At 31.8% G+C, this 9546-nt stretch overlaps 1 long non-coding RNA gene across 1 annotated transcript; it reads right to left on the bottom strand.

The window, feature by feature from the left end:
* Positions 1-416: 416 nt before the first annotated feature.
* On the bottom strand, positions 417-3212 carry LOC127707286 (uncharacterized). The gene is made up of 3 exons (XR_007984746.1): positions 2616-3212; positions 1413-1522; positions 417-536 (listed from the first exon to the last, which is right to left on the bottom strand). It is a non-coding gene; the product is annotated as an uncharacterized LOC127707286 (long non-coding RNA).
* Between the last annotated feature and the right edge of the window lie 6334 nt (positions 3213-9546).

Genomic DNA, 9546 nt, shown 5'->3' with positions numbered 1-9546 from the left:
GCAGCTCATTAAATATGAACTCATCTTTATCAGCAGTTTTGGGAAAAACAGTGATGAAAATATTTGTTGGACAAAATCCGACAAATGTAGGTGGACAGACGACAGACAGTGCAAGAAAGCCCACATTCCAACCACAATGGTATAATGTTTAGTTTTTCACTCTCAACTTTTATTACCTATCTTATACACATCATGCATATGTCAACCTGAACATGCATGACATATATGCCATTGGACATTACGCAAACATTATACACATTTTTAAGTTCAAGTTACATCGACTAAAACTTGTGTCCCAAATTCAGATTTTTCAATACAACTTCTCTTTCTAAACTAAAACACTACACTTCTAATAGGGTTACATCTTAAGTCAATAATCATTGATAATTGGCTGAAGAGATGAGAACAAAACACCATTTTACATCAACTATTTGATTTATTTAAGAATACATTGAAAAAGTCAATCAATTGTCTTATTCAAAATCACTTGGAATGTCTTGTAGTGTCTTATATCTTTTTCTTGCTGTGCCATGCTTCTGAAAAAAAAATTAATCTTACATTCGTATATAAACTTCTTGCACATTCCTTTATTATAGAACGATTCACGTTGCCTGAAGGATATACATCACCTCCCCTTTAAAGTTTTGAAACAAATAACGATGATAGTCTGTCGGAAGGGGACGATAAATGGCTGACCGTGTTAAGAGAGAGCAATGTGCCACACTGAACTTCATTTAGTTATTAAAAAAAAAACATATAAAAAACTTTAGACTAGATATGTGTCCAGTCAAGAGTCTTATTTCATTATAGTATACTTGTTGATTGTTGTCTATCATATTTTTTTTCTTTTATTGTTTTGTATAAATCAGGCTGTTGTTTTTCTTGGTTTTTTTTAGTTTTCATTAAATGCATTGTATCATGTAGGGGCCTTTAAAAGCCCTGCTACATAATGTCATTAAACATCTTATTGTCCTTTTTAAGTGTTAAAACTTAGAGTGACATAGTTTATAACTTGTCATTTGTATCTAAGGGCATATGATAGAGTCCTAGAAGTATACTATAGGCACATAATAACTTATCGAAGTGTTACGCATTGTTTTCGCAATGATGATAATAATATAACTTAACTTCCGAGAAACACACAGATGTCATTAAATGAGTTGTTTATATATGTATTTGAAATACTTCGAAGGAAAGCATATTTGTTGTTTATGAAAGCACACTGTTGGACTAAAAGATTAAATTTAAATAAACAACTTGTTTCTATTTTGTCACAAAAAAAAATAATTTATTCAAATATCCAGATGTATCTTTTCTGTATTGTATGCCCTTAATCTTGAATGTAATGCATTGTTTATGCTAAATATTTGAATTAAATATGGAATAACAGTAATTCTGTATGAAAATCTTACTTCAAAAAAAAATTCTCCTGAAAGGTTGTAGACATTCCAAAGAACCTGCGCCACTTCCAAATTGTAAACCTGCATATTGAACTTGTCCTTTGTGGCTTTTCTTTTAGCTCCTGTTAAAAAATAAAAGATACATTGTATGTACATTGTATGTATGAAGCAATAAATATAATTTTAAGCAACAGTTTATATTATATTGCTTGTACTGAAGTCTTACATAGTCTTTGTAATGTTCATTAAGCTGTTAAGGGAAATTTAATTTACTGTTTTGCAAATACATACATACACAAATGGTGCTTATATTAGTGTTATTGTAACTTGTTTGTGTGCTTCGGAAACAAGGTATTGAGTCATGCTTGTTGCAATAGTTGTTGTTGGTTTAAGCCTGTCAAATTTCTTTTTCATAATGTGTATTTAATGTAGGCAGTTAGTTGTTTGGTTTCAATTGTGTTGAGAAAAATTTAACATTTGTTTGTCAAGGCTTCAAAGTGGACTATATGGCATTGGTTTTCTCAGTTTTGAAAGCCGTACAGTGACCTATAATTTCTTTTATCCAAGTCATTTAAATTCTGGTGGATAGCTGTCTCATACACCTTATCGCTATTTCAGTATTTGGAAATCTGTCCTGCTTGAACTTTTTACGTTAGCATACGTCATACAATAATACACCTTATCACTTTTCCATTGTGGCATCAGATATTTTTTATGATGACGTCAAAATTTTAAGGGAACTCGTGACAGTTGTGTGATGTCCAGTAATAGCGGACAAATAGCAATAAGGTGTATTACTTTCAATTGTGGTGTCAAATATTATTATATGACGGCAACTTTTTAAGGGAACTTTTGTGATGTCCAAGTCCAGTAATGGTGGACAAATAGCAATAAGGTGTATTGGCAATCAAACACACAAGCCACATATCCTGATATTTTTTTTATATTAATGAACAAATTCATAATTGTTGTACGTAGATGCTTGAACAGTGGCGGATTTAGGGGCCCCGACCACCCTTATGGAGCTACTTATAAGATAAATGTATAGACTATTTACAAGTATCACTCCAAACGTTTGCTTGCCTTGGGCAGGGGCCCCCCTTTTTTCAAAACATTGATCCGCATCTCCAGAAACAGATGTAATTTGGTTCCGATTATGATTGAACACACACAATGAATGCACAAGTTTCGTCTTAACAGATTAATCATTCTTACCAAGTGAGTATATATCGCGTAACAAACAATTTTCTTGGCTCTCTTTGTTGATATCCTGTCATCGTTTCGAAATTCAAATTTCAAAATCATTTCCGGTGATAAAACAAAAGTCGATTCCGGAAAAGGTCGGTTTTCCGTAAGGCATATAAACGATACGAAAATTGAACTTAGTACAGTTACAGTTTTCATTTCTTAATTTCTAAAATATACACGAACGAAATGAATAAACATTAAAGAAAGGTGATTGTTTATTAATACATTATTGCTTAATTTAATGTTGACTCTTTTGAATTTTAATATAAGAAGGAATAAAATCTGACTTCAAGGATCTTCAAGATATCAATTAAGGATTTCAACCATAGTATCTTGCTTGTCATGATATTGACGAAATGTAGTACTATATCTTATCCTGAAAAAAAAACCGAGCTAATTCCACAATACGTTGTTTGTGTGGTTTTGAATAAAGTTTAAATAAAATGTTATTTTTATATCCGTAAAATGTTGAATAAAATATCAGTAAGACTATTAAGTAATGTGTATGTGAGAATATTTTATAGAAAACATTTAGCTGATATTTTTCAGATGTTTTATGTAAAACATTTTAATTTTACGTTATAAAACATTTTATGCAAATAGCAAAACTATATTTTCTGTAAAACATTTTTTTGTAGAATGTTTTTTGGATATTTGGAAAATATTTACTTTAAATGTTGTTAAAATATAAAATACCAATTGAAGAAAATATTATTTTTTTATATTATAAAATATCTACGGGATATTTTAGAACAATGTTTGAGAACATGAATAAAAGATATTAGCAAATAATATTTTGTTAATGTTGTAAAAACATTTTACTTAAATGTTAGAAATAAAACATTTCAAAAACAATAAAATAAACATTTTTTTTATGTTTAAATGATATCTTATTGAAATATTTTGTGAGAGACGTCCATATGACATTTAAAAAATGTTTTTAAAATGTTGTGTGTTTGCTGGGTTATCATGTTTATTGACTTTTTGCAATTTTTTTATTGATGATGGTGGTATTTTTGTTATTTTACTTTTTATTTATTCCCCACCTTTGCAAATTATTGTCATTTATTCAGTTTTGGTGTATTACATAATTGTTCGTAACAGTCGGTTGTATTATGTTTTTTTATGATTTCTGCATAAATGACCTAAATCGCAAATTTTGTGTTAGATATTCTGCAAATGAACTCGAATCATTGGAGTATTTCCCTCTTACTTCATAAGTTAAAAAGAAAAATTTGGCTGACGAAAAATAGTTTTTGTATAATAAGTATATAAATCAAAACAACAAAAATACACTGCGCAAAAAAATATCACGTATTAAACACAATTTATTTTAAACGATAACCATATAAATCAATAATAAAACAATGTCGGTGACGACACTGATCAAAAGTTATGTCTAAATAACAATTGTACATTTTAAAAAAATAATTAGTTAAAATGTGTTATTAGAAATATACATGCAAATACACGATATTTTATGTTCAGTATTTATCGAGATAATTGCATTAGAAGCTTGTGAAACTGACATCTAAAAAATGTTAACCCTTGCTGCACATTGATTAAAAAAATTGGAAAAAGTCATGTACATACAAAATCTAAAAATCTTTCAGATCTCCAATTTTTGGAGTGTTCCACAAAGTCTTTAGTATGTTACAATTTCCTAAACTATACTTATTTATCACATTCTAAGTTTTCTAGTACACCGGTCTGATCTTGTCACATGAAAATTCAATATAGAAATATTGTCTTTTCATGAATATAACAATATAAAAGTCTGTCTGTGCAGGTTAAAAAAATAAAGATAAATATTCTTATAAAGTAGGCATCTTTTTACTTTTTTTTATACAATTTTAAGAAAAGGTCGTCCCGATTTTTGTACATGTATTTGCGGTCTTCTCGATCTATTCACATTCAATGTTTACATCGGTAAAAGGTCCGTTTGAATTTGCTTAGTAACTTAATTTCAAAAGTGCCAATCTTTGCTGCATATCAATCGATTCCTTTGGAATTTTTTTCCCAGACTTTCTCTGGTCTAGCTGCATATATATACGGATAATTAGCATGTTCTAGAGAGGTATACAGCCAATTAAAAAAAATAATTGAAGTTGGTGCTCCAGGAACTTATTCGCATAGCAACATTTTAAACCAATTTTACACCAAGCTCCTTTAGTCTGCTGTTTTCGTCGTTTTCTATTTAAAGAGGGAAATGCTAACATTAAATGGAAGTTTTGTTTTTATTTCAACGTATTTCTACTTTTAGTATTTACCAGAACATTATCTCGTGAATTTATAATTGATAGCGTCCTTGCTAAAATGGGACAAACATTGAAAAGATCTAGGTTTTAGTGTTTACAGGGGAGGTAATATTTTGTCACTAGATTTCCCACTGCGTAGTAGAGGCTAGCGTGTTTGGTAAACAACTGAATAAATGCACTCACCAGGAAATCAATATTGTACTGGGTCTGTTTGAAAAGGGCGTTACATGTAATTTCGGAGGTAAATTTGGTTCAACACGCAAATGTGTTAAGAAATATATGTTTAATACATTTAGAACAAAACTTCTGTAAATTCATTATTATTCGCGGGATACCAATGTTGTTGATTTCGTGGATATAGGTAAACCACGGATTTAAATGTTCAACAAAGTACAAATATTCTATAGGCTTGTAAGCAGACTATGGTAAAACCACGAAATCAAATACTCACAAAACAAAAAGGAACCCACTGTACGTGGATACAATTAAAGTGTGTTTAATTAACAAAAAACTCATCATATCTGTATAAGTATAGATACAAAGATTAACAATTTATACACCAGACGTGCGTTTCGCCTACAAAAGCCTCTTCAGTGACGCACGAAACTATAAAAAAATAACAAAATTCAAGATATTATCTACTCTCTTTCAGGTTTTTTAATCTATAAAGTTTGAATATTTCATTTTAGATCTAAAACATATGTACATAGTTGTCAAGTCATAACTGGAAATTTGAAAATTTTCAGCTGGAGTTAGACTGGGTCTTCATGGACATTGGGAATGTTTTTTCCGTGCCAGCATGGAGGTGTTGCTGGACTAAACAATTTCGCTGGGTTCAAACAGGTGTTGAAACTATGTTATCACTTGGTGGATTCAGGTGGTGGATGGAGCTCCAGAACAAGTTGAGGGGCGTTTTCTCAGTGTGGATTGAAATGATTTTTTTCTCTTCAAAATATATCATGTATTCTGTGTTTCATTTACACATAAAATTGAGAATGGAAATGGGGAATGTGTCAAAGAGACAACAACCCGACCAAACAGCAGAAAACAGCCGACGGCCACCAATGGGTCTTCAACACAGCGAGAAAATCCCGCATCCGGAGGCGGGCTTCAGCTGGCCCCTAAACAAAATGTGTACTAGTTCAATGAAAATGGACGTCACACTTAACTCCAAAACATAAACTTGAACTAAAATTAAAAAACATACAAGACTAACAAAGGCCAGAGGCTCCTGACTTGGGACATGCGCAAAAATGCGGCGGAGTTAAACATGTTTTGTGAAATCTCAACCCTCCCCCTATACCTCTAGCTAATGTAGAATAAACAAAAACACAGTAATACGCACAGTAAAACTCAGTTTAGAAGAAGTCCGATGTCAGAAAAGGTAACTTAAGAAACTAAGCAAAATTACAATGATACATAAATAAACAAGGGACTACTAGCAGTTACTGACATGCCAGCTCCAGACCTCGATTAAACTGATTGAAAGATTTTGTCTTCATCATATGACAATCAAGCACAATCCATCCCGTTAGGGGTTTAGAATCATACCATCATAAAATATATGAGAAGAACATAACCCGTATCATGCCAACAACTGGTTTTAGAATAAATGTGTTTATTTCGGATGCAAAGACTCTATGAGTGAATCAATATTAATACCAACATATGCCATCTTTAATGAACTGACACCAGTATCATAACAATATCCCTCCTGAATAAGTCTGTTTAAAGGTTTGGTTAGCTTTTGAGGTGAATGTCGACATTTTTGTGCTTTGTATAGAATATTACCTTAAAAAATGGGATGTGAAATACCTGAACGTATAAGGTGTCTGCATGTTGATTCATATTTACGAATGATGTCCTTGTACCGATGATAAAATTTAGTAAATGTTTTGACTAGTTTGTAATATCGAAAACTCTGGTGTAATTATTTTTCAGTAATACAGAGATTTCTTTCGTTAAAATCAAATACGTTGTTACATACACGCGCGAATCGAACAAACAAGTTGGGATATATAAACACCATAAGATGGTGACAAGGGCACATCATCATCTAGAAATGGATAATTAACAATAGGAAATGAAAATTCATCTCTTTTATCATAAATTTTGGCCAACATTTCATTTTTATAATTGCTTTTTTTTATCAGTCTCGTGAACTTATACCCCGGATTATTTTTGTTTCTGAATTATAATAAAAATACCTGAAGAATATGTCTGTCTGTGGTGGTAGACCACCATGGTCACTAAGGAACTATCTGACAATCATACCAACAGCAATGCCGGTGTTATCATGCTGGTAGTCTGTACACCTGAAGTTACCTTTGTGTCTGTGCTGGTACTTGTCATGACAATTTTATCCATTTGGCTACATTATGTTGGTAAAACTCAACTAACATTGCGTAAAAGGATGACTCAACATCGGTCGGATAATAAAAATATACGTAATTCAGGATTCCTAGTAACCATTTCATAAACCGGACCATGATTCATCTATTTCAATGAAAGTATGTATCATTGAGATGAAATTTTCCACCATACTAATAGCCCAATTGTACCAAGTTCGCTTTTCCGAACAGATAGAGATCATTTCTGAAAAGGGGAATATTCGGTACTGCAATACCATACAGTTGCAATGAAAACATCGAATGTGGAGGAAACTTTTCAAGTCCAAGAAGCAGTGATGTAAATGTATTAATATTATTCAACAATAGCTCAGGACCAAAGCGTAATCAGAACCAGGATCATAAACATAATCATCGTCCAAATAAATGTAAAAAAAAATTTTCAAATCTAAATCACTCACTTGGAGCTTTGATGACCTTCTTTCACATCTCTATCATCCGCTTGGATTACATGACATTCGTTTCAAAAATAATTTTCACTGCCTATAAACTTTCTAAAATGTTTAAGATATTAGGCACTTGACAAAAGATTCATAAATATGTTTTCCCAAATATACAGACTAATAAGTATAAATTGTGATGTAGCTTTTAACACAGTAAGATCAGAACCGGTACATGATGAAAAAAGGAAACCCCTCATGTTTACTTTTCAAATAAAGGAATCGATGCTATCAGCATCAGCAACATTCTTCATTGATAAGAAGTGTAACATTTAAAATTCCGCCTTATTTTCAAAACCAGTCTGTTTCTATTGTCTTCTACATTTACATCAAAAACTAAAATATATACAAAAATAAACAACTATTGCGAGACCTTTATTTAGAAGAAAACTCGAAAACCCTCTGACATGTGACTGTTCTCACTCTCTATATTTTTACAAGCCCTCTGGCCATGTAATAACTGGTGATCTAAACATAATTCAACATAAAAATCTCCGAAAGGTGATATATCATGGACCTAAATTTCGAATGTCACAAAACTTCATTTGAAACCATAATTTCTCAATAAAAAGGAATACCGTTATGGATTACGACAGAGCATTGGCAAAACGAGAAACGGTTGAACTAGACATTCTGTCAGAATGGGTTAAAGCAGATAGGTATTTGATATAACGTCGAATCCACAAGTTGATAAACTGTGTAAATGTTTGACCTAAGTCCTTATTCAGATACAAATAACCTCTGAAATATCTATCCCTTCTTCACGATAAACATGTTGTTTCTACTGACAAAGCTTCAAAAAATATTGTGTTTGTCTATTACAGCAAATCCTATTGCTACGAGTGACTAATCAAAGAATTATGAATTAATGAATACTAGGGTAATCCCAAGTACAAAAACGTAACTTGTGATAAGGACGAGAACTTGGCAAACCATAAGTCCTACATGGCCTCATTTAATATTTCAATGAGCAACACATCTGATGACTTACCTAATTTGTTTTTTGAATACCTGGACTTCACAAAGCTCCGTACAAACAACGGTATATTGCCAGCTCCTCTGTGTGTTCTACCAAGGAATTGTCAATAACATTAATTAACAATACGCAGTAAATACTGTGATACTGTTTACTCGCGAAGTGGCATTAACCATGTGTGGATTCTTAAGAACTCAAAAGAAATTCTTGAAAATTTTAAATCTCGGTCATTCTCTGAAATAAATTTTATCAAAACATTCGAATTCTACCTTGGCCGCAATTTCCTTTTGATGGACTAAAGACGTCATATCAGTATACTCTAGGTCTCTAAGTCTTCCAGTTTACACCAACTTACCACTCAAGTGAAACACACAAAGGGAAATAACATAACTCTTACTACATGTAACCGGGTCGCTTTAGTCCAAATTTAGCTTGCTATTATGAGGAAGAATTGAGAATTTTTTTAACCGATATATTTTGTGGTTTGTGAGGGGTAGCAATAACAAGAAAACAGTATACGGGGAGATTACTCCAAGATGAAAGAGTGTCTAGTTCAACATATTGAGTTTCAAAAGCGCTTCAACTGTTCAATACCATATATCAAGTATACCAAATATCATATCACCATGTTGAATAACAGAAGCGGCAGTGTAAAAATCACAATCAGAAAAATATCAAAAGGTCTTTAAAAGAAATGTGTAAAGAAGTGGTAATAATTTTCTTTTTGAGTGGACATTGCAACAAAATGTAACGAAAAGGAATATTATGGCTGCAATTTTTCGGGTCTCTTATTGCTAAGATAAAAAATCACAAAAC

The sequence above is a fragment of the Mytilus californianus genome, unplaced genomic scaffold (genome assembly GCF_021869535.1).
Source record: "Mytilus californianus isolate M0D057914Y unplaced genomic scaffold, xbMytCali1.0.p SCAF_61, whole genome shotgun sequence".
Classification (NCBI taxonomy): Eukaryota; Metazoa; Mollusca; class Bivalvia; order Mytilida; family Mytilidae; genus Mytilus; species Mytilus californianus.
Note: the sequence above shows the minus strand (reverse complement) of the source record. Positions and strands in the feature narration are given on the sequence as shown.